The sequence below is a fragment of the Lygodium microphyllum genome, chromosome 23, assembly GCF_053477565.2.
Source record: "Lygodium microphyllum isolate KBCC chromosome 23, Lygodium_microphyllum_v1.1.10, whole genome shotgun sequence".
NCBI classification, from domain to species: Eukaryota; Viridiplantae; Streptophyta; class Polypodiopsida; order Schizaeales; family Lygodiaceae; genus Lygodium; species Lygodium microphyllum.
Window position 1 is genome coordinate 52057587 of NC_141157.1, and position 23618 is coordinate 52081204.

Here is a 23618-nt window from a genome sequence, read left to right on the forward strand (position 1 = left end):
GCATAGCCCTTTCGGAGTACAATTATTCTTGGGGCGATGGAACAAGCATACATTAATTCAAGGAGAATAAGATGTTGCATTCAGTTACTGGAACTGGGTAATAGTATGGATTTGGGTCATGTATCTTCACGAATCGATAGGTCATTGGAAGATTAGGATATCCTTTTCTTTGGTACCCATTCTTCTCGTAACATCCCAACACCTTAATCCTGTTGGTAGGGATTATTTGGGTTACTTCCTTGTACACTATGCATTCTGCTTGACCATTCGACCTCTGACATGTAGGGTTGCGTTTGTGTGAGCCTCAACAAAGACGAACAGCTTCACGATCTTTAGGTCCTCCATCCACTTGATTCTCTTCAAGTTGGCTCAAAGGTATGCAAGTCGATGGGCAGCTATGAAATAGATCCCTTGAACACCCATCCATCTCCGTTCCATGTACAAGGGTGATGGATTGTAGATGCGGTCTAAGATATTCATCATATCGAGCCTTCATTGCTAATCTGAGGCACGCATCGCGGTCATAAACATGACTTGAAACACCAAGAATCTGTTCCATGCTTCCCAAATCTGCAAGTCACCATTGACAGTAGGTAAGGAAATGTTCTAAATAGAAACATTTGCTTTACTTCACCTTAGTAAGTTTTCTTATAAAGATATATCCTTTGATGGTTTGCTCTGATACCACAACTGTAATGTGTCCACCTGTTTGCTTGCAAGACACGTCTTAGTAGCCCATTAGGAAGAGGGTCTAGAAAGCTGCATCGCCCGGCACTCCCATGGAATGTTACGGGGTTTGCGATCTAGGTCTTTCCGATTTTGCCACCACGTAGCAGAGGTATTCCGGCCGTTCCCACCTAGGACCGATCTGAATCAGGGATTCCTCTACTGGTCAAATTCCTAGAGAGTGACTAGCGTCGAACCCCACGTGAATTACTTTATGCAGAAATGTCAGGGTCGAAGCTGATTCATGCTGCACTTGGTTCAAGGAGAATGGGAAACGAGAGGGAATGCAAAGCTCGACCTCTCTGCCCATAAGGCATAGTCCCATTCCATTCCCCTAAAACAACATAAATCAGGGTTCTAGTATCCTAGACTCTAGGTCAACTTCCTTGCTTTTCATTTCCTTCGTGAAAAATTCCCAACTATCGATTTCCTTTGAGAAAAGTTCCCGGCCAACTGGGACCACCCATCCGTAGGACGGGTGGTCCGGACCCATGGCTACATCCACCGCACTTTCCTCAAGGTTGCTTTAGTTATCTAGTTACCTACCACATTTAGTTAGACATGCAAAAACAACTTCCTTAATTAGCCAATTAGTCACCGGTTCCCTCACGTAATCTTAGCACTTGACATAGAAAAACAGTTTAAAACAAGTTTCTTTACATCAATTGATCTTATTTATCTTTGGAATACATCCAGCCGGAAGGCTGCCCGAAGGCTAATCCATAATCTCCCCGAAGGCAATCCATAATCCAAATCCACCCAAAGGCTATCTAGTAATCCACAAGGATTACGTATCCAAGATTCGGCCCGTAGACTAGTATGTGGGCCTCGAGATCCAATCCCGAGTCAGGTTGGCCGCTTGTGCAGGGCCCAAAAGGCAAGGGATTTATGGCCAAAGCCCCCCTGGCACCCAAGTGTTCTTCTGCTCCAAGTAGCGCCCAATAGAGAGACCTCTTGCGGCGGGTTCGATCCACGTTCCTAGTGCGACTAACAACCCCCTTGGTTACGGTTAGGCAAATATTCGGGGGTAACTGATGATGCCTCTCCCTTCAGGCCTTCGACCTGAAGCATTAGTTATCTTTCTATCCTTAGTTCATTGAGCGAAGCAATACAAACAGTGCTTCTAATTTATACAAGCACAAACAATCCAGTGGTCATTTTATTTGGCCAACTGCTAAGGAGTGAACCCTTTCCTCCAAACGCATCCAACATTCGAACCAGGATCAATTGTGACTTGGAAAGATCCTAAAGGGTTTGTTTATTTACCCTTTTGTCCTTGAGTTAGGGTCATACCCTGTTAACCCAAATTAACCAACACCTTAGGTTTCATAAATTAAGACAGTGAATCCCGACCATCATGTCACTCTAACTTGATTGATCCTTTGCCTACCAAGCAATACATAACTTTTCTTAACTTGGCAAATCAGCCCAAGAAAGGTCATGTAATAGGATGACTACTCAACCTCTTGCAAGTTAGACTTGCGCTAGAACCTGCCAACATTATTCCAAGGAATGACAAATCTATCTTGTGGTTAAACCACAAAGCCATGCGACATTGCAACTTGTTGCAGAAGTGTCGCATCTAACTCATGGGATCATTTCACCTGTTGAATGGGGTTTCTTGGTCAAGGAATTTTGTTTAGACAAGATGGAGGGTTTAGGGTGTCTTCTTACCCAACCCAACCCTAATTGCACTAGGCCAACAACGCTTGGTCCTAGGGTTTCCAAACTCAATCCGAGTTTTAACATTAGGTTGGTTGATCCTTAGGGTAGAAACCCTAGATCGTTGTTTGCATCGGCGTCCGATTGACCCAAACATTTCCTGAATGTGCGTAGGACCTTTGGGTTTGAGGGTTTTGGACTTGGCGTCCAAGTACGATACTAGGCTGCATTTCTTACGTGCCAAGCCCAAGCTAGTACTTGAGGTGTTTATCGTATCGACTAGGTATGCCTATACGAATCTCTAACGGTTATAATATTACAAGTGATTTAGCTAAATTGATCTACTTGTCTTGTGACAAGGACGATCCTTTCCTAGAGATGCTAAACTTGTTCTTAAGGTGTAAATAGTCAATACATGTAAACATGCGATTCATTGCAACTATAAGGATTGCAATAACCCTTCTCTTTCCTTGCTAAAGTCACCACAAATGAAAATTTGGAGAATAACTTACATAGGACCTACTAGGATTTACGTCAAGGAACTGTGCCTACAACCTTTTGTCTAAGCATTTGAATTTCATGCTTTGATAAGCCATGCAACCTTTCCTAAATGCAACTCTTGATGAATGAATTTTTTACATGACGAATATGTAACATGCAACCCTTTTCTAGATACAACATTTTTAATGAAATTCATGTGACATGCAACCTTTAATCTGTTCGACATACATCTGCACAACGTGCAAGTCTATGGTCCCATTTCCATGCTAAGCAATTTATTTGGACAACATCTAGCAAATGTTAACGATTTTTTTCCCATGCGAATCACAACGAGGAGATATTTCCTAAAATGCAACGTACGCTTATTCTTTCCATGGCCAATCAAAAATGCACTTAATAATTTCATCTTCTACCCTCAGCAATATGCGTTTAGGCTCATTACTTTGGAAATGCTCCAAAATGGCAACATGCGAATACGCTCTAAGATGAATAAGCAATTTATATTCATAGCTTCCCTATGAATTTTAAACATGCCCAACACAGAATTAACTTTCAAGAACCTGGGTTTGTGGATCCGTGGGGATGTCCACGTGTAAACTTGGGCTCGAATCTTCCACACATGCGCCTTGTGACTTGGACTTTGGAGCCATCTTAGACATAGTGTGTTTGGACTCCAGATTTTGTCTTCACCCTTACGTGATTTGCGAATTCCCTTCAAGCTTGGTAAATAGCCTCAAGATCTACCCTCTTCCCCCGTGTGCAGGAAAATCCTTCACCAAAATGCAAATTTTAAAAAAACTGGGAGAGGCTTGTAGGGATGGGGCTTATGGGAGCCCACCCTTAGAAGCTTCTCAAGAAGCTTCTATCTTAACCAGAAAATGTGGAGGAGGTAATGATTGATGGGAAGATGATGACGAAAAGGGGGGGTAATTATGGTGATATAGCAGTGGGAGGTTCGGAAGCGGCAGCAACGTAGCATCGTCACGACAGCGACGTTTCGAGGCAGCACGGCGGCCTCTTTCCTTCCCTTATCTCCTCACTAATGGCAGCCTCCTCTGCTCAGCTCATGCCACAGGGAGGGTCACGTGTGGTGGCGAGATGAGGGCGGCAGTGGCAAATTTTGTCCTCTCCCTCTAATCGTGCAGTACTGCAGCCTCTTTCCTTCTCTCTCTGATCGTGCCTCTCCCTTCATTCAGCACGGCAAGATCCTTTCCCTTTGTCTCCCTGGTCATGCCTCCCCCCAATGCCTAAGGGGGAGGTTATATAATGCTAAGGGGGGGAGATGGTAGCCACCAAGTGGCCTATGCATGCCTCTCCCTCCACATGCTCCCCACACACCGCACTTACTTCTTCTCACACTCCCTCTCCTCGAGCCATGCATCGGCTGGGGGAAGGGATAATTAGTTTTAAAAAATTCTTAAATTCTCACCATTTTCAATTTTCCCTTTTTCCCTAGAAGGAACTTCTCACGTGGCTTTGCGATTTTAATTTCCAGCCTCATTTGCACAATGCGGATGGCCTCATTATTGCGCGTGCGGGGTAACCACTTGGCCATTGTCATTAGTCGACAGGGGAGATGACTTTGTAGAGATTTTACACGGGCATGTGGGGGTCAAGTTCTATAATATTTTTGGGTGGAAATATTACACATTCAAGGAGAAGGATTCCTTGGGTGGAAAGTAAAGATGCTACTAATTCTTGAAGGTGATGAATTGCATGATATTAATCCTGGTAATTATGAATGTCAACCTCAACCAATTGATCTGGTGTAAATGAGTGGGTCAAACATGTGACAAAGCAGCTCATCAGTATATGCTTTCTGATCTTCAAGAATCTCTTATGCTTTATGTATCTAATCTTTTAATCTCACAGTCTATATGGGAGTATTTGATAGTAAATTTTGAGAATAAAATATATTATAGAAATACTTTATCTTTGTAGTTAACTCATCGAGTTAAAATACAAAGTTAGAACTTTTATGACAACACATATTGAATAATTGAAGAACATTATCAATTAGCTTGTTATTGCTAGTGATGCCGTTTCACAAAAGCAATTGGTAACACAACTTCTTGATACTATAAAGGATCCTACTTATGATAATATTGTTACCATATTGTCTAAAAAATATGGGATCAATTTTGATCAAGCTTGTATATCTTTGATTAAGCATTCACAATGACATGCACGATGATACACAAATAAAAAAAATGTTATAATCTCACAAGAGGACACAAAGTAAGAACAAATCAACCAAGCTTTACTTGCCCCATGGCATCCCTTTCCACACAATACACGTAGGAGTCATCATGTTGGTAATTTCTCTTATCTCAAGTTTGCTAACACACATTATTCTCATTGCAATAGAAATGGTCACACTAGAAATGTTTGCCGGGCAAAACAATATGATGAACATGATATTACAAATAAACAACCATGTTTATCCAGAGACTCCAAAAAGAGTGATCATCCAACCCATTGATGTTTCAAGAGGCTTTTTTATTCAGATCGTAATAGAGCATATGCTGTTACACATGACAACACTACAAAAGAAGTAAATTGTGTGTTATTCTATCTCTCCAAAAAGGATATTTCATATTCATGATAAATATCTTTTTATTATGGATTATGGTGCTACGATAAACATGACATATTAGTCCCAATTAATACATAATTATCAACCTATTCTTGTCAAAAAAATGGTTTATCTTGCTAATGACACAACCTATCAAGTCAAAGGTATAGTTGATTATTATATCGGTACTCTTTCTTCAACAAGAATTCTATGTGGAGTTTTACATGTTGCAGATCTATAGAGGAAACTTATTTCGGTTGCAAGACTTGTGGATCTTGGTCTTTTTGTCAGTTTTGACCATACCAAGTGTCGCTTTGATAAAGATAGCCAATCCATAGATGTTGCTCCTTGAAATGATAATCTTTTTGAGTTTTCTTTAAATGAAGATTTTGTAAATATTGTTACAACTCTTGGTTATCTTAGCAGCAAAATGTGACATCATTGTTTTGTTCTTTTTTATGTTTCTAAGACTATCGATCTTTATCGATGTGACCTTGTTCATGGTATGAAATTCAAAGCTCATCCTCATGTGGGTATTTGTGAATATTGTGCACTTGGAAAGCTTATTCACAAACCTTTTTCCATTTCCACCACAACTCATTCTAGAGATTTGCTTAATCTTGTTCATACTCATATATGTGGACCTTTCCCTCCATCGAAATCTCAATATCAATATTTTATGACTTTTATTAATGACTTTTCAAGATACATCACACTTTTTCTCTTGTGACACAAATTAGAAGCTTTATTATCTTTTAAGCAATATCAAAAGGTTTCAAAACTTCATATTAGTCATCACATCAAGAAGCTTTACAATGATAATGGTGGAGAATACATTTCAAATTATTTTCATTATTATTGTAATAATGAGTGTATTCATCATGAATCTAGGATTCCCTAATCTCCTCAATGGTACTATAGAACATAAAAACAAGACTATTCTCAATGCCATGCATTGTATGCTCATTCGTTCTAGCTTATCTCGATGTCTCTCAATTAAAGGAGTCTTACGAGCAGTATTTGTGCAAAATCATCTTTGTACAACTATGCCTTGTGGTAAAATACCGATTACTACTTGGACAAGTAAAACTCATTTTGTTTCATGTTTTTGAACTTTTGGATGTATTGCTTATATTCATCTACCCAAAGAGACTCACAAAGAACTTGATCCTCTTGGTTTGAAATTTAATTTCAATGGATATTCAACTATTTCCAAGGGATATAAGTTTTATGATCCATCTTCCATGAAGATAATCATAATCATGATGTTATTTTCAATGAGTAACTTATGGGTAGCACATGGTCGCAGAAGAATATTGGGCTGACGTGGTCATTAGAGGACGTTGATGATACAAGTTCATTACTCACATCTTTTTCCTTTCTATATGATCATGAATCTCCTTCACCGAATAATATTGACTCTTCAATTCAGGATTCACAACCTGCACCTATTGTTGGTGATGATAATCTTGGTGTTAATCTTTAGGTTGATCTTCCAATTGATAATGAGCATGGTATTGTCATGTTTATGATGTTGATATTCATGAGGGTGCTCTTAATATTTGTGAAGACCTTGTCTCTTATAGTGACACCATGTCATCCCCATAAAAGGAATAATAGTAGGAGGCCATGGAAGTTGAGTATGAATCTCTTCTCTCTAAAGGTACATGGGTTGTGACTGAGTTACCACCTAGATGTACTGCTCTTAAATGCAAGTGGGTTTATAACACTAAAACAAAACAAAATAGAACATATGGCAAATTCAAAGAAAGGCTAGTTGCCAAAGGTTTCTTGCAAATTGTAGGAGTTAATTATCAGGAAAATTTATCACCTATTGTTTGTATTACCAGTATTAGAGTCTTATTAGTTTTTGCTATTGAGTTTGAATTAGAGGTTTACCAAATGGTTGTGAGAACTTCTTTTCTTAATGGTGATTCATAGGAAGAGATATACATTGAGCAACCATAGGGATTTGTAGTTAAACATAAGAAAAATTGTTCTTGTAGACTTCATCGAGCACTCTATGGTCTCAAATAATCTTCACAAGCTTGGTATCAAAAGATTGGTCTCTTCCTTACAAAACAATATTTTCTCTCTTGTTCTTCAGATCCTAACTTATATCACTACAAGATATAGGACTCATACCGATGTTCAAAGCAACACAAGTGTTTATTTTAAAAAATTTCCTCATCATTGCTAAAAGCATCGATATAAGTGTATCTACAAATTTGTTGCACAGAGCATCACTGTTTGCATTGCAATTAGTGTCGCAAAAACAATGCAAATAGCGGTAGGCTGCCCTTCCCACCACAAATAGCACCATGTGCTATATAATATTTTGTAAAGCAATCAAAATAATTTCCTCATCATTGCTAAAAGCATTGATAAAAGTGTCTCTACGAGTTTGTCGCATGGAGCATCACTATTTGCATTGCAATTAGTGTCGCAAAAACAATGTAAATAGTGGTAGGCTACCCTGCCACACATAGCACCATTTGCTATATAATATTTTGTAAAGCAATAGTATAAGAGTAATGATGACAACTCATGAAATTACATAGATCCATGGAGAGGAGAGCCAAAAAAAATATAAAAATCTATATTTAAATATCATAAAGTGCAATTTTATACAAAGGATGATAAATACATCAACAGGATGCTACATGGGAGAGGCATGCACTGACCATAAGATAAAAAAAGAAAATGACGTGCACTCCACAAATCCAAGCGCGTGCTATAGATCCAAGCCATCTAAAATCTCATCCCGATGCAAAGGAGCATCCAACGAACTCTACAAAATGAATAACTATACATTAGTCCCCTAGACATAATGCATCATACAAAATAGTGACTATCAACAAGAAAGAGGATTGACTTACCAAGTCGTCGCGCGTACAACCTAGCGATAAGTGCACTAGAATTGTATCTCTCTGCATATCAAGTCTCCAAACTTATGGGATCGTGGTTTGTGATGGAGCACGACAACGAAAATAGAATAGCATTGTTAGAAACATGGTTGTTATTACAAGTGATATTCAAAATATGAAAGTGAGAAGAACCAAAAGAAAACTTACAACCCTGCCTCTTATCCTACCCTTGTTACCTCTCGCTGCTGCCACCATCTTTTCAGAGAATTAGTGGCGTGCTCCCTAAGTCTCCACTAATCCTCTACATCTAGGCACTACACCTTTGAGGCACTATTCTTAATTGCCTTGTGTGCATCTAATCGTATATGCCACATGTATACACACATACACTCCATCATCCACCCAACCCCAATGGAAAACCTCTCTACCATTGAAGGTATCGAAAACTCCTCATGCAAAGATGCCACTACATAGTCCTTGCTCTCCTTGAGTATATTCTTCAAATGGTCTAAAACATTGTGCCTAAATACTTATTGGTAGAACTCCCTCATGCAAGACATCACCCTCCTTTCCTTATCATTCATGATTACAACAGATGTCATGTCATCTACGAGATAGCCATACCCTACTAGGATATGTCTAAGATGTGGTCTCTCCCACTTGTGACAACACTCCTTGGCATAACCAAGAGACCACTGTATGTCTCTCATGCCTCCAAGGATAGTATCTCTGAGAGTAGCACCCATAGGAGTGCCACCTATGAATGAGTGAGCAAAATCCTAAGTCACGCGAGTAGATGTTCCAATAGGCGCACCAAATTTCGGAGGGGACAAGTATCCACCAATTTGAAAAGATGTAGACATGGCATTGGTGCCTTGACAACACCCACCTAAGCCACCCTCTCTGGAACCAGTATAATACGAGAGTGAGGAGTACCAACCTTGTCTAGAATCGACCACAAGCTCATAGTATCCACATCTTTGCAACACATATGTAAAAATTATAATAATGTATTTTACTTTATCTTTTTTGAGGCATATGAAAAAATCATAATCATGTATTTTTGAGTCATTTTGTACACTACATATCCTTTTGTGCAAGCTATAAAAGCATTGTGTCAAAATAAGTGCTTGTTAGCAATTGTGGAAAAAGTTGATTAATATGATCATGTGTATAGCCCACCATCCAAAATTTTACATTTACATTTGTCATGCACCCTTATATACTTGTTAGTATGATAATGTCCACAATAATGGTCTTATTCTATTCTCTCGTGTTATGTTATCTAGCTAGAAGTTGTTTTAAGGTGTTTTTTAATGGAAATTTGAGTTTAGCCGACATGCAGTCTCTTCATACCTCACCTCCTCATGACTCATCTCTTCTTTCATTTCAAACACACAAGAAGGGAAAAAGGAAAGCCAAGGAGAGGAAGAAAGAGAAAACAAGAGAGAGGAGAACAAGAAGAAGCAGCAAGCAAGCATCAAGGGAGGGTAACTTATCAAGGAGAGGAAGAAGGAGAAGGAAGAAGAGCCACCACCCGCCACACCAAACACCCAAGGTGAGTCTCTCTCTTTCTCTCTCTCTCTCTCTCTCTCTCTCTCTCTCTCTCTCTCTCTCTCTCTCTCTTTGTTTCTCTCTTTCTCTCTCTGCTCTGTCCGTGTATTTAGGATTTGTGATTCCATTATGTATTGCATTTTGTAAATCATCAATGGCGGTCGTCGGGCTAAAATCAGCCGACCGAGCGCGTCTGATAGCGCATCTACATTTCAATGTAGACGCAGATATAGACATGAAAAATGTTTCCTCTCATAGCGTCTGAGGGTGCGTCTTAGAGCGCGTGTGCTCTGTAGTCTACACGCGATGATACACGTGCTGGATAGAAGGTTGACCTACAGTCTACACGCGATTATACACGCGCATTGACCTGGAATGTGCGTCTGACAGTGTGTTTGTGCTGCATCTTAGATGCGAATATAGACATGCTGGACAGAAGGTTGACTTTGGGACCGCGTCTCAGGGCGCGTCTAACCTGCAATTTAGACGCGGGGATACACGCGCCAGGTCTCCTAGTTCTGATAGTAAACAATATATTATTGCAATGATGAATGTGACCAATCCCATGTTTGTGTTTATCAGTTTTCTGGTTTATGAGAAGCATTAGCACTTAAGTTTTATGCTCAATGTCTAAAGAAAGCTCTTTGAAAATGTAGGTAATATATGATTTTTTGTATGCAAATAAATTTGTCTTTTTCCTGTGTTTTTTTTGCAGATGTTGTATCCTGGTTCATCTAGCAATGACCCGGATTTGGATTGCATGAATGATACATTGGTCTCCTTTGGCAGGGGGGTCAATGCATTTTTTGGAGGTTTTCCTAGTAGGGAAGACTTCATGGGAGAGATGACCGGACACCTTGGCTGCTCTCCCACAGCGGACGAGGTGTTCAGTGTCATGTCTGGAACGCCTCTGATGTCTTTGCCTGGCACTACTTTTCAAACTCCACATGCATGTACTTCACGTGTAGGTACTCCATATACAGGTACTCCACGTGCAACACCTATATCTACATCGGCAGAAGCAGAAGCATCTGCAGAAGCACGTGCATCTGTAGAAGCTCGTGTGTCCAGCAAGGCAGAGGGTAGTCGATAGAGAGGGAGGAGGGAGAGTCAAGGGGGAGGACGAGGCTTGTGTGGGGGTTGCCTAGGAGGTGGCGAGCGATCACCCTCACCAATAGATCACGTAGAGGAGGTTGTACACCAGTACTATAGAGTTAAAGATGCTGGTGGTATCTTTCATGATGATGAAGGAAGGGATGTAATGGCGTACATGAGGAGCATCGTGCATGCGACGTATAAAGATTGTTTCATTGCCTTAAAAAGTTAGAAAAGCAGCTTGTGGCAAGAGGTGTTGAGGGCAATCCATAGGAGGTATCCAAATCCTGAGGGTCAGCGATTCTCGGATGATTGGGGACGCACAAAAGTGAGGGATATGCTTCACAACAAAAGATGCCACCTCATGACACGGGCCAGAGACTCACTACGGAGGCAGGAGGAGGGGCGTGAAGCCTATAGCCAACCACCTATGTGCCACCACATAGAGTGGAAGAAAGCCAAGAAGAAAGCAGCAGAGAAAGTGAAGAGTCGCCAGCATGTAGAGGCGCGACGGATCCAAATGGAAACCATGGAATCATCGCATTACGGATCGGGCGGCAGAGAGTCGTGGAAGGCAGAGTTTGTAAGTATATTTTGATTTCTAGTTTTTTAACATTTATATTTCTTTCAATTCTTTATATATTTTTTTCTAATATATTGTGACTCATAATTGTTTGTATATATCTAAATGTTTTGCAGACTACTATTGTTGGTAGGATACCTACTCCTAGAGAGGTAGGTTACCATCGAGGCCATAACCGCCCAGCCACATGGCTTCACTTCTATAAGGAGGGTCTCATCACTGAGGACCAATACAACCGGGCCATGAGGATTCGACAGCCAGAGGAGGTATGCTTTTCTTACTTTCCTATTAAAAGTATATCTAATTATAAATTTTTCTCCACCTTGTCTATGTAAGCAACCTTGATCTTTTGTGTGTGTAGGCGAACCTGGATGTGGAGCATAGCGAGGAGAGGGATAGGAACGCTAGTAGCCATGGTGGTACTAGCGAAGATGTTTCCTCTTCAGATTCGTAGAGGAGCACCATACCTCCTCATGAGGCCTTCTTTTCTTGTATATGTATGATCCATCTTTGAGCCTACTGCTTGTGGCCACGCTTTAGGTCGCAAGCACTTAAACTTCCCATGTAAATGCTTTTGATATATAATGAATACATGGACTTTTATTTTCAATTCTCATGCCCGTAAGATACATTGTCTTTTTCCCAAATGCACAATCTGATGTATGGGAGGGGAAAAAAAACCAGAGAGTATCTCTGGTTTTTTTTCCAATTCTGTTTTGCGCGTCTAAATTGCAGATAATTCGCGTTTATACGCGTGTCTATAGTGCAGATTACACGCGCTTATACACATGCTTCATAATTCAAATTTAAAAAAGAAATTAAATATCTTTTTTTTAAATGACATTTTTTGAGAAGTCGTTCGCGTCTACTAGTGCTTGTAAAAACGTGTCTACCAGCATGTCTATATGCGCGTGTATATGTGTGTCTATTGTGCGTCTATTTTTGCGTGTAAATTTGTTGATACATGCGATTATAGACATGAAATAGTAGACGCGCAAATAGACGGGCCGATAGACGCGCCCGTAAGATTTTCTCTATATTCAAAAATCGCATCTAAATGTGCGTCTATGAGGCTTTTTTGTTGTAGTGGTGGAAGACCAATTTTAGCTGTATGAATTTTTCTATCTTTCGAAAAGACGAGCTTTTGTGCTTCAGTCTCATGGAAGGCAAAACACTCCTTCTTGTCATGTTGTTGGCTATCACACCAAATATAATGTCTCTTATAGCCTTCTCTCATAGGTCTTAGAGTTGATGATTGTCCTCATTCTTCAACTTTGACATCTAGCTTCTCCACCTTGGAACTAATTTTTGTAAGATTCAGATGAAGGTCACACATGCTTTTAATGAGATCATCCATTACAACATTTTAGAAGGAACAAAGAAAAAAGAGTTGGTTGATTAGTCAAAGGAATAGGGGATTTTGAAGGTTGAACAATCTCCATCAATGGAGTTCTTGAAGTTGAAGTAGAGCCCAATCTTAGTTGCATCGGCTCTCTTTGAGCAATCATGTTAACTGCATCAATAACATCTATCCATGCAGTCTTGAATCATGATTCAGAGGTAGCATCTTCTAGGCGATCAACAAGCTTCTCTTGCGGAATGGGATCTGGAGCCTTAAGGAATAATTCAATCTTCTGACCTTCAATACTTTGTTGGTCTTCAACATCAAGTTGTCCAATTTTACTTTCAAACTCATGGTATAAAGTTGTTGCTTCAAGAAGTAATAGATACTTACTATCCACAGCTCAGGATAGATTTTGAGCATGTTAAAACCTTCCAAAGTTGAGCATTTGATACTCCAAAACCGTGCTCAAATACATGAGAATAAAGGTATATACATTGTTAGTATGAAAGCCACAAATACCTTGGAACCACGTACTGTTTATTGTAGTAAACAATTAGTCCACATAGATCTGTGCTAAATATCTCAAAATATGTGAATAATTTGGGAAAAAACATTTTGTAAATTTTTAGACCACATCAAAACGGTAAAAATCGTGAGATGTTTCTCCAAAATCCATTTCTATAGTAAGATATGGTTTCTGCAAAAAAATGGGCTGAAGACAGAATCTTCTTTGATGATGTCTTTTTAGATCTAATGACTTCAATGTCAAATGGCCACTTACATGTGCTCAATGAAGCCTTACGAAGCTCCCAAACAAGCCACAACAACCTCTTTCACATTCACAAAGTATAAACCCTGATGCATACCTTGAGAGGATTAATGGCAACCTTTCTTCTTCAGTAGAGACTCTTATCTTTAAGATCCAGATCTAGACTCCTTCAATGCCATGCTGTAGAGAGCCTATTCATGTTGACTTTTATACCATGTTCAAAGATAAGAGAGATAGAGTGGAGCCAAAGAGTGAGCAATCAGCTCAACTCATTCATCTTGAGTATTCAATCTCTACTAATATGAAAGAGATAATACAACTAGGTTATCACTAACGATGACTAATTGTGGTTAGGTCAACACCGACTTATTTAATGTCCCACAAATGAAAAAAATTAGCGACAATTATAGGTAATGATGGTCACACACACATATATATGAGAAATTGAGCTTGAAGTCTCAACAGCACAGTGAATGATGACGTCCTACTTTTAGCCTTAGTCATAACACGTCATTGTCCCAGTTCCAAACTCGTCCCACCAACCAAGTACATTCATTAGCAAAGCAGTGAAAAAAATTGGCACCAACTTAGTTTCTTTGTGCTCTGCTCATCATTCTTCATTGTCATGAGCTTGTTAGTCCTCTGCAAGCATTGGTAGACAAAAGTAAAAGATAATTACTCTTATCCTTTCTAACTCCTCATAATGCAAACCATCACCTTCATAATTTCAATACTACAGGTGCGAAGCATTATCCTCCTTGATCAGTGTAGATTATTAAAACTTATCTTTCTCCAATTTGCAATTTATAATGCCCTATTAATTGATCAACCTACTTTCTCACTTCTCACTCCATCTCTCATGTTGTGGTGTTGATCGAAGTTCTCTTTGGCTTCATCATAGGCCATAAGCTATGAAGCGATGCCTTCCATAGTCCTCTAAATCATCAGAGGTACAAAGCCACCCAATACTTCTACACCTCTCTCCATTTGATTCACTCCATCTCCTTCATGGATCCGATACGTCACCACCATTAGAGTTTTGAAAATCAATATTATCTAAACTCTGCTCTCTAACAATTGAATAATGCATGGAAACTTTTAAGGCATCTAGTTGATAAGCCAAAATCTGTGACCCTTTACTTTAAAGGTCCATTGTTAGAGTCCAGCAAGGTCTTTTTTACATGCTCTTTCTCAATCTCATTCCTAGATATACAATTCAAGGATCCTTTCTTCTCTATGTCCTTATGAGAATTGGGATCTTCCACTTCATTTATAACAGTTACACTAATGGAATACAAAAGTACATTTTTGTAAGCAGCCATCAATCTAACTCCAGACTTCATATTCTTTTATGTGTTTTCCACAAGTTTAGGGTAAAGTTTCTTAACATCATTTCTCTTTTTGTTTTATGAACACTTACATATGATTTTTCAAAATCTTATTCTATCTTTCCCTTATTTATAAAGAAACCTTTGTGCTCTGCATTTATTTGCGATTTCCAAAAATATCAAATAATATGAGCTAACTACCCCTACAATTTGCAAGAATCTTTGAGATATCGTCATCTTTGGATATCCATGGAGTATCATTATATGTGTAACTCTTTGGAGGAGTCAAGATCCCATTGGCATCTAGCACTAGATTAGCTCAAATAGTAGCATCCAAGTCCCCTTTGTGATAGAGAACTATTTTTGGTATAAATCTTATGATTTCATGCGATGTACTGGACTAGCAAAAATATGCACGAACATTGTACTTAATACCACTTCATTTTAGAAGAAGTGCAAAGTCAATTTATGCCATGAAAATTCATAAGCAATACCATACATAGAAATATGATTGCACTAATAATATTAATGTTGAGCCTATCTACAATTGTCCATGCATCATGCAAAATTACAGTCCCTTACCTCACCTCTCATCTCTCATTGGAAGAAAGAATTGTTTCACTCAACTTCACTAACCCAAATCTCACACATCAACAATATATGCCACCTCCACTATATCATTGTCAACGATAACAGTTGCGGAGAGTCAACTCGTTTAAATAATCATATTCAAACTCACAAATACTTCTACAAGTTGGAGCTTCTTAGTAGCAACCTATATCTAAGAAACGGATGCACATTTCATATCCACAAAAGTCACAAAGCATATATAAATTAACGTCGTTTTCCGCAACACCATTATGCCATCATCACAGCGGAATCATTAACAACAACATTGCAGTCTCTAACATACATTGAGAAAGCCACAAGATATTATGGATAATGAAATCAATCCATCCTTTTTCCTTCCTTATCATCACGACACTTTCTCACAAACCTTTAACATTATTTTTTTCAGAACATTACTGTCAAATACTCCAAGAACATTTGCATTTCCAAATTTTCATATCTCTCCATTGAGTGCTGCCATCCTCCAATGCTAAGTTGTTTCAACCTGTGATTTTTTAGAAAATATCCAATTAACTTACTTGATGAAGAAGAACCTTCCTCTTGCATACTTTCAAAGCTAGAAGATCTTAGAACCCCCCCCCCCCCCCCATATGCTTTAGCTATATTGGCACTTGAGTATTCATGCGACATTCTTCTAATCTCATGCAATATGGACCTTTCAAGTCTTGTATACCCTTGTATTCTTTATAAACTCCAATGTGGTGTTCACATTCTTGGAATCTTCAAAATGATTATGTATTTTCATGCAATGTGCCCTAGCAGAAATATGCTATGAAAGAGAAATCCATGGACAACCATACATGATTCAAGAAATGTTCAATGTTGGATCATGGTATGCAATCAATCAATCAATGCTCACACGAAAAAATGGATGCACTAGAGAAATTGTGCCTAGCCTATCTACATGTGCTCATGTGTCATGCATAATGTAAACAAAGTTCCTTGTTAAGAATTAATCCTTAACCTTAACTCTCAGCAAGAAAATATGTCATACCCCACTCCACCCATCCAAAATCTCACAATCACTCAGGAAATGATGGTCCTTAAGATGTTGACCAAATAAGAATAATCCATCTCACAATTGGTGGTGTCCTTCATGACCCTCTAACTCACCCAACCACCTTACCCAGTCGTCTAGAGATTTACTACATCTCATGTGCACATGCATCTAAGATTTACTACATATTGATGCTAAGCAAGTGCTCAACGATGGTGCAAAATGTGCATAATCCCAATCCATCGCATGGAAGTATTTGATAAGAACACGAGACGACCTCCAAGTGCAATGCAACAACAAGTGCAACGTGAAGTGCTTGTAAACCCATAATCCCTGTGATGTGCAAGAGTCTCAACAAGAAAACAAACCTTGTTCCACAACATTCAACAACTACTAACAAACTCCAGCTTCAACCTGTCCAAATAAACAAAATCAAGCTCGACCAAGGCTATCAAGTTTTACACTCAACAAATCAAACAAAATAACAAAAACGAATCCTAAACTAGCTGACAATCACAAGAAATCCAATTACAAAACAATAAAACAAACTGTCACGCAAACAACTAAGCTAGCAAAAATCAAACCTAACTATAGTTTGATTAGGGGTTTTCTATTTTCAAAAAAATACTTGATAATATGAGAGTGAGTTTTATGACCAAGATAATGCCAAATAAGGATCAATTTTTGTCAATTTAAAGAGGAAACTGAAGCTCGATGAAAGCAATGAATGTGGATGTGACTTTTTTAAGCGGTTGAGAAAGACGGGAATTCAACTTATTAAGTAAGAAAAACTTTGTAATTTTTTCATATTAAAAAAAAGGTATTGGATCGAGATAGAATGAGTTCCACAAAGTTCGAGACTTCAAAATAGACAGGTAGAATTTTTCTATTCACGAATCGGACACTGGATGAGCAAGAGTAGTGCCAATGCAAGAAAGGGAAGAAGTTACGTGCAAGAGGAAGATAAAGAAGAGAGAAAATGAGGTTGCAACCACCTCTCTCGACCACTTTTCCCCCAAATCACATGACTTCTCATTCCCACTTCATTTTTGTATTTCTTTAGAATATTTATCTTACATGGTTTTTAACACCTTACAAGAAGGTTTGATTATTGAAAATAAAACAACCTCTCAACCTTTGAAATTGGAAAACTGCACACACATTTCAAGGCCACCACTTTATAATTGATAGTCATGCCTTTTAAAATGCTTATATTGAAATTTTTCAATGAAGTTACAAGGTTAAATTATCAAATTTCATAAGATTTGCCAATGAAGATCATACTTGTGTGCCTAAATTTGCACAAATTTGGGGATTATCATTCCTCCTCTTCTAATCTTGTAAGCATGCTCATGAACACTTTGAAAGACAATTTGCCTTTGAATAAGCACCATATTTTGATGAAGGCCCACAACTATAGTTCACTTGGCTTGACATTGGCCCAACTCAATCGATACCCATCCAAAACATCATGCTTCTTCAGACACCACTATGCATCTCCAACTTCTTCTTTACACCAACACTTGTAAAATTTTCCACTTTCACTTTGAAAAGAGTAAGGAAAAACACCCTTGAAAGGAACACAAATCTGCCCACAATCTTTGAAAAGCAATTCATTTGAACCACCAACTTGAAGCACATTGTCCACTGATCCATGGGAAAGACCATGGATTAATTTCCCCACAAATGATGAATCTTATAGCATGCCCTCACAGAAGATCAAACTCTTTTTCTTCTTCTTCTTCTTCATCTTCATTGTTTTCTTCTTTGTGGTGGGGTAGGATATCTTTGCATCAAATGGCAACCTTGTAGAATTCATCTTCCTCATCTTCAAAATCAAAGGTGCAATCTAGACGAATCATTCATCTCGTTTGTCGGCCTTCCTCTTCCAAACCTTCATTAGATATTTGGAGTGCCTTCATGACATCCTTCACTAGCTTTCCCTAATTGTCTACAAAGACAAGCAGCTCTCCATATGTTCCTTCATTTGATGGCTTGTTCCTGAAGGGATCCCTCTCTCTCTCTCTCTCTCTCTCTCTCTCTCTCTCTCTCTCTCTCTCGTAAGAGATTCCGAGATGAATGATATTGTTGCAGCCTGGAAGGGATTGGAGAAGCAACAGAGCTGAAAGTGGCTATGAAACTTACACTCAAATTCACATTTAACCTTGCACTAAATTGATTTGCTGATCAATGTCTCTACTCTCACCTATGACTCCATCACTATAGCACGCTTCCAAACCCCTCTAATGGCTCCTCTAGTTGTTACAAAACTCCCAAATGGTAGCCAAAAAAATCTTTCGAAGCTTTGAAAGAATTCAAACCTTGATAGAACCAAATAGATGACCTTTCTTGGCCACCATATTTATTGCAAGTCTCAAGTGCTACTAAATAATGCATTGCACCTCGCCCTTCCTTTACCTTCTCTCAACACTATCCAACTGTAGCATGCATATGATGATTGTCTTCTCCTCATCCACATTTTGTGCCAAAATCTCTCATCACCAAGTGGAGGTCTTCTTGAAGCAAAGGATAAAAGGGCCAACATGGCAAGTTGGGGTGCCTCGATTTGTCCGAGAGAATGGCATTGGAATGGATAGAAGGATTGCATCGAGAATAGTAGCATCAACATTGAAACGAATATGAACCACACCAAATCTATCCTTCTTTCTTGTTTTTTTCTTGTAAATCTTGAGAGCATCCATGAGCAGCCCCCTGGGTAGGATCACTAAAAAATGAAAAGCCCAAGGACAACACTGAATCTACAAAAAGAACAGGTCTCATGGTGTTGCATCTACAATGCCTGTGCCGTCAAAAAACCTGCAAGAAACACCCTTCCTCTCACCAAGAGACCATGCTGACACACACAAGAATTTGACATACAAGAAACACGACCATCCTCATCCTCACTCTCTCCTTCTTCCATGGATGAAAAGAGACAAGAGAGCACAAGAAAGGAAAGAGAGCAAGAGTAGTGCCAATGCAAGAGAGAGAACAAGATATGTGCAAGAGGAAGACAAAGAAGGGAGAAAAGGAGGTCGCAACCACCTCTCTCAACCACTTTTTCCCCAAATCACACGACTCCTCATTCCCACTTCCTTTTTGTGTTTCTTCAGAATATTTATCTTACATGGTTTTTGACACCTTATAAGAAGGTTTGATTATTGAAAATAAAACAACCTCTCAACCTTTCAAGTTGGAAAAGTGCACACACATTTCAAGGCCACGACTTTATAATTTTTAGTCATGCCTTTTACAATGATTCACTTGAGATCTTGCAATGAAGTTACAATGTTAAATTATCAAACTTCATAAGATTTGCCAATGAAGATCATACTTGTGCGCCTAAATTTGCACAAATTTGGGGGCTACCAATGAAGCAAAGATCAGGCAGGTGGAGGGTGAAAGTGACTTTGAGAATTAAAGAGGCATGAACTTTGGGGCCTTTGACCCAAATTTTTGAATGGTGGGAGGGGGGAGTGGAGAAGGGGGGCAGCATCAATTTTGGAGATGGCAAAAGAAAAGGCCGCCCTATTGTTGTATGATGAGATTTTGAATGGGGAGGGCCTAATGAGCTTGAAAGTACTCACTCATGTAATATGAACTTGTGAGACCGTTGCTTGATTTTCTCACTTCAAATCACTAGTCTCTGATCCCAATATGGTGCCTTAAAGAGGAAGAACTAAAATTAGTCTTTCTTTCTCCTCTCTCTCTCTCTCTCTCTCTCTCTCTTCCTATGGGCTATTCATGCATGTAATTCTTAAAAGAGATCTGAATAAAGACCAGTTGTTCGGCTTGAACCAAATTGACATGAGATTATGCCGACACTAAGCAGCCATGACTAGCATGGTTTAAATATCAATGGTGAGTCCGATGGCTGCCCAAAAATTCAGTTTTTGAAAGCCAAAACCAAAAAAATTGTGATAAGCCTCTTTTTAATACAAATTCGAATCTTTTTTTAAAATTCATGATGCAAATCTTGTTCGTATGCGATGAAATTTTTTTGAAGCTTGATTATAATATATTTGAGGGCTATTTGTCATAAAATATAGAATTGGTATTCATAGTGATGAGGTATTAATTTTTGAAAATCTAAATGCATATTTTTAGGAGAAAAATGATGTTTTTTGTTATTTCAAGTAATCAAATTATGATCATGTGGGATAAAATTAAATGTGAAGATGGAATAGAGTGTGATTGAATGCATTGAATCATAAAAATTAGAAAATAAAGAAACTTATTTAAAGAAAATTGGAAAAAACACAAGAAATACAATTTTGATCAAGTAAAATAGAAAAAAAAATAGTTTTTTTGTCCAAAAAACTATAAAATTTTGAGAGTATGGTTGTGCATGTATAACAAAGGTGAATCATGAGGATTAACCTTCGTTTACTCTTATTTATATGTTTCAATGTGTGTGTCACTTTATATCATCATAAATAAATTCACATGAAAAAACCTGTTTAACCTACCCACCACAAGCAAAACATTAGGCGCTAGGGGAAAGGGGATTATGGGGGTTGAGAAGCAATTGAATTCTAATTTTATGCATGTTCTATCATATAGGATATTATTATTTTAAGTCTTCAAAAAAGGGTAGTAGCATCGATTATTTCAATGTTGTCTTAGCAACAATGCATTGTGTTAGAGTCAAGTCATGAAAAGAATTATCTGTGTACATCCACATTGATTGTTTTATAAGTTCAATTGTTTGCACACTCTATGGCATTTAATTTGCATCAACATTTTCATATGTTGTATCGAGAGGATTATCTCTTGGATGCATGGCACTTTATTTTGAACCCAGGCCGAGTGTGAGGTTCCCTAAGCTATAGGTCTAGTGTTAATAGTTCCTTAGAGATTGATGTGGTAAGGATTAAATTATCTCGTAGAATGTTTTATTAAAGAGTGGACTATGTTGCACATGTTCTTTATGTTGAAACAACACATCTTGTGCATAATCCTTGGAGTATAGGAGAATCGTAGTGTAGCCATAGCAATAAGCTTGGGGGTACTCCCTTGATTTGTGCTATGAGATGCTAGACACTATTATGTTTGGGTACTTTGATTTCTTGGAGTCGATAAGGGCATCACGTTAGACTAAAATTTAGAAGTAGTATATACAAAAACATTCTTTGATTCAATCAATTCATAGTGTTTATACTCTCCTAGCCGCAAGGCTCTGGAGTTTTCTTGGTGAGTTTAGGAGGCCAGCTAGAGCCCTAGAGCTAGTTTTAGGCCCATTTTTTGTCTCAACAATGTTTGATTGAAGGAGGTCAAGAAAGCACGAGTGTAAGGCATAGCCTAAAGCATAAATTATTTGTACATATACGCTCAATGATCCCTCTTTAAAATACACCCATAATGACAAGGACACCCCCTTTTAGGATTCTAATTTTCATCTCCCTTTCTCTTGGTGGTCAGGATCAGTCACAACACTATCTCCCACAAGGATCAATGGCCAAAATCGATCAATGAAAAGTGGGCCAACGGCTCAAATATATATGGATGTTCTCAAACACTACAATACTTTATTGTTACTTTTTATTGAACTCCTGGAAATAAGCACATATTTTGATGATGCCCTACATGATGTCTTGATTAGGGCACATCCAAAAAAAATCTTAAAAAATTTGCATATTAATGCAAAAATACTCATTACAAGCTATCCACATTCTTAAAAGATTAATACGAAATACTCAATCCTCATACTATAAACGAGTTATTGCAATAGATCCTCAAAACTGAATTGAATTTTTTTGGCTTGAAGTGAAGAGTACTACTACCTTGCAAATCATTTGAATTATATGTAAAGCTTGTTAACACAACTTATAGGAATCAACTAAAAGATGCATGAAGACATTTGCATTGGCGTACCACTTGAATATGATCATGTGTCTACCACACTTATCAACATGCCAAAGTCGAAGTTAGTGGAAATTAAAGTCTTTGGGCCTTGAAGAGGAAAAGAAGATAGAAAACAAAGGAGAAATAAGCACCTCAATAGGAGACCAACAACTCCTCTATATGAAGGACAAAGGAAAAAAGGATAAAATTTGTGATTTTTGTAAAAGACCTAGACATATTGAGAGTTTTTATCATGCTAGCAAACGATCTCAAACAATATACCTTACATAGTTGAAGAAGATGAAGACAAAAATAAATAATAATAATAATAATAATAATAATAGTAAGACACTCAAGAGCAAGAGGATATGACCCATCTGTCCTTCGTTTGCACCTCAAATTTTGATAGACTCTTTTAGATTTTGTGTGTGTACTTGCCTAGTGTTCCTTCCATAAGTTCTTTTACTCGTCATGTAACACTTGTACACCAAAGTCTATACAGTTAGTGAGGCCTTTTGATAACCTCTAGCTTTATATGGTTTCTTTTCCCATGTCTACACTTAAAGGTTCTACTCATAATAGCCTCTATATGCTTTTTTATAATTGTGAGTGAGGAGGTGTTGAGGAATGTGAAATCACACCTACTTTGTAGCCTCTTTGTATGGAATAGCAAGGCAAAGGATCACACTAACAATAAACCTTAGACTAGGTCACTTTGTGCATGCTTAATTAAAACCACGGTAGTTGAAATACCATGGTCCCTTCAAATCTTTGCCACTTACCAATTCCAACTACTGTAAGCCTATAAAAGCCACTCATCCTCACACTCATTTTATCCCATCATTTTCATTCAATTGTACTTGCAATATGCTTCAATAATATCAATTGTTCTCTTTTGTCATTACTTATGGCTCATTATGATTGTCTTCTTGCTCATCAGTGATCCACCAGAGCATGCTTCTCAATATTCCAACACATGCCCCACTTCTAGAGATGCTCCAAGATGAGCCCTTTGAAGAGTAGTCCCTCAAGGAAGGCCCCCCCCAAACAAAGACCGACGAGTGCAACTCTAGACAAAGCCCCATCATATTGTGCCACTCCACAACCACAAGCCCTAGCCTTGCCACCCCGAGTCCCTTCAT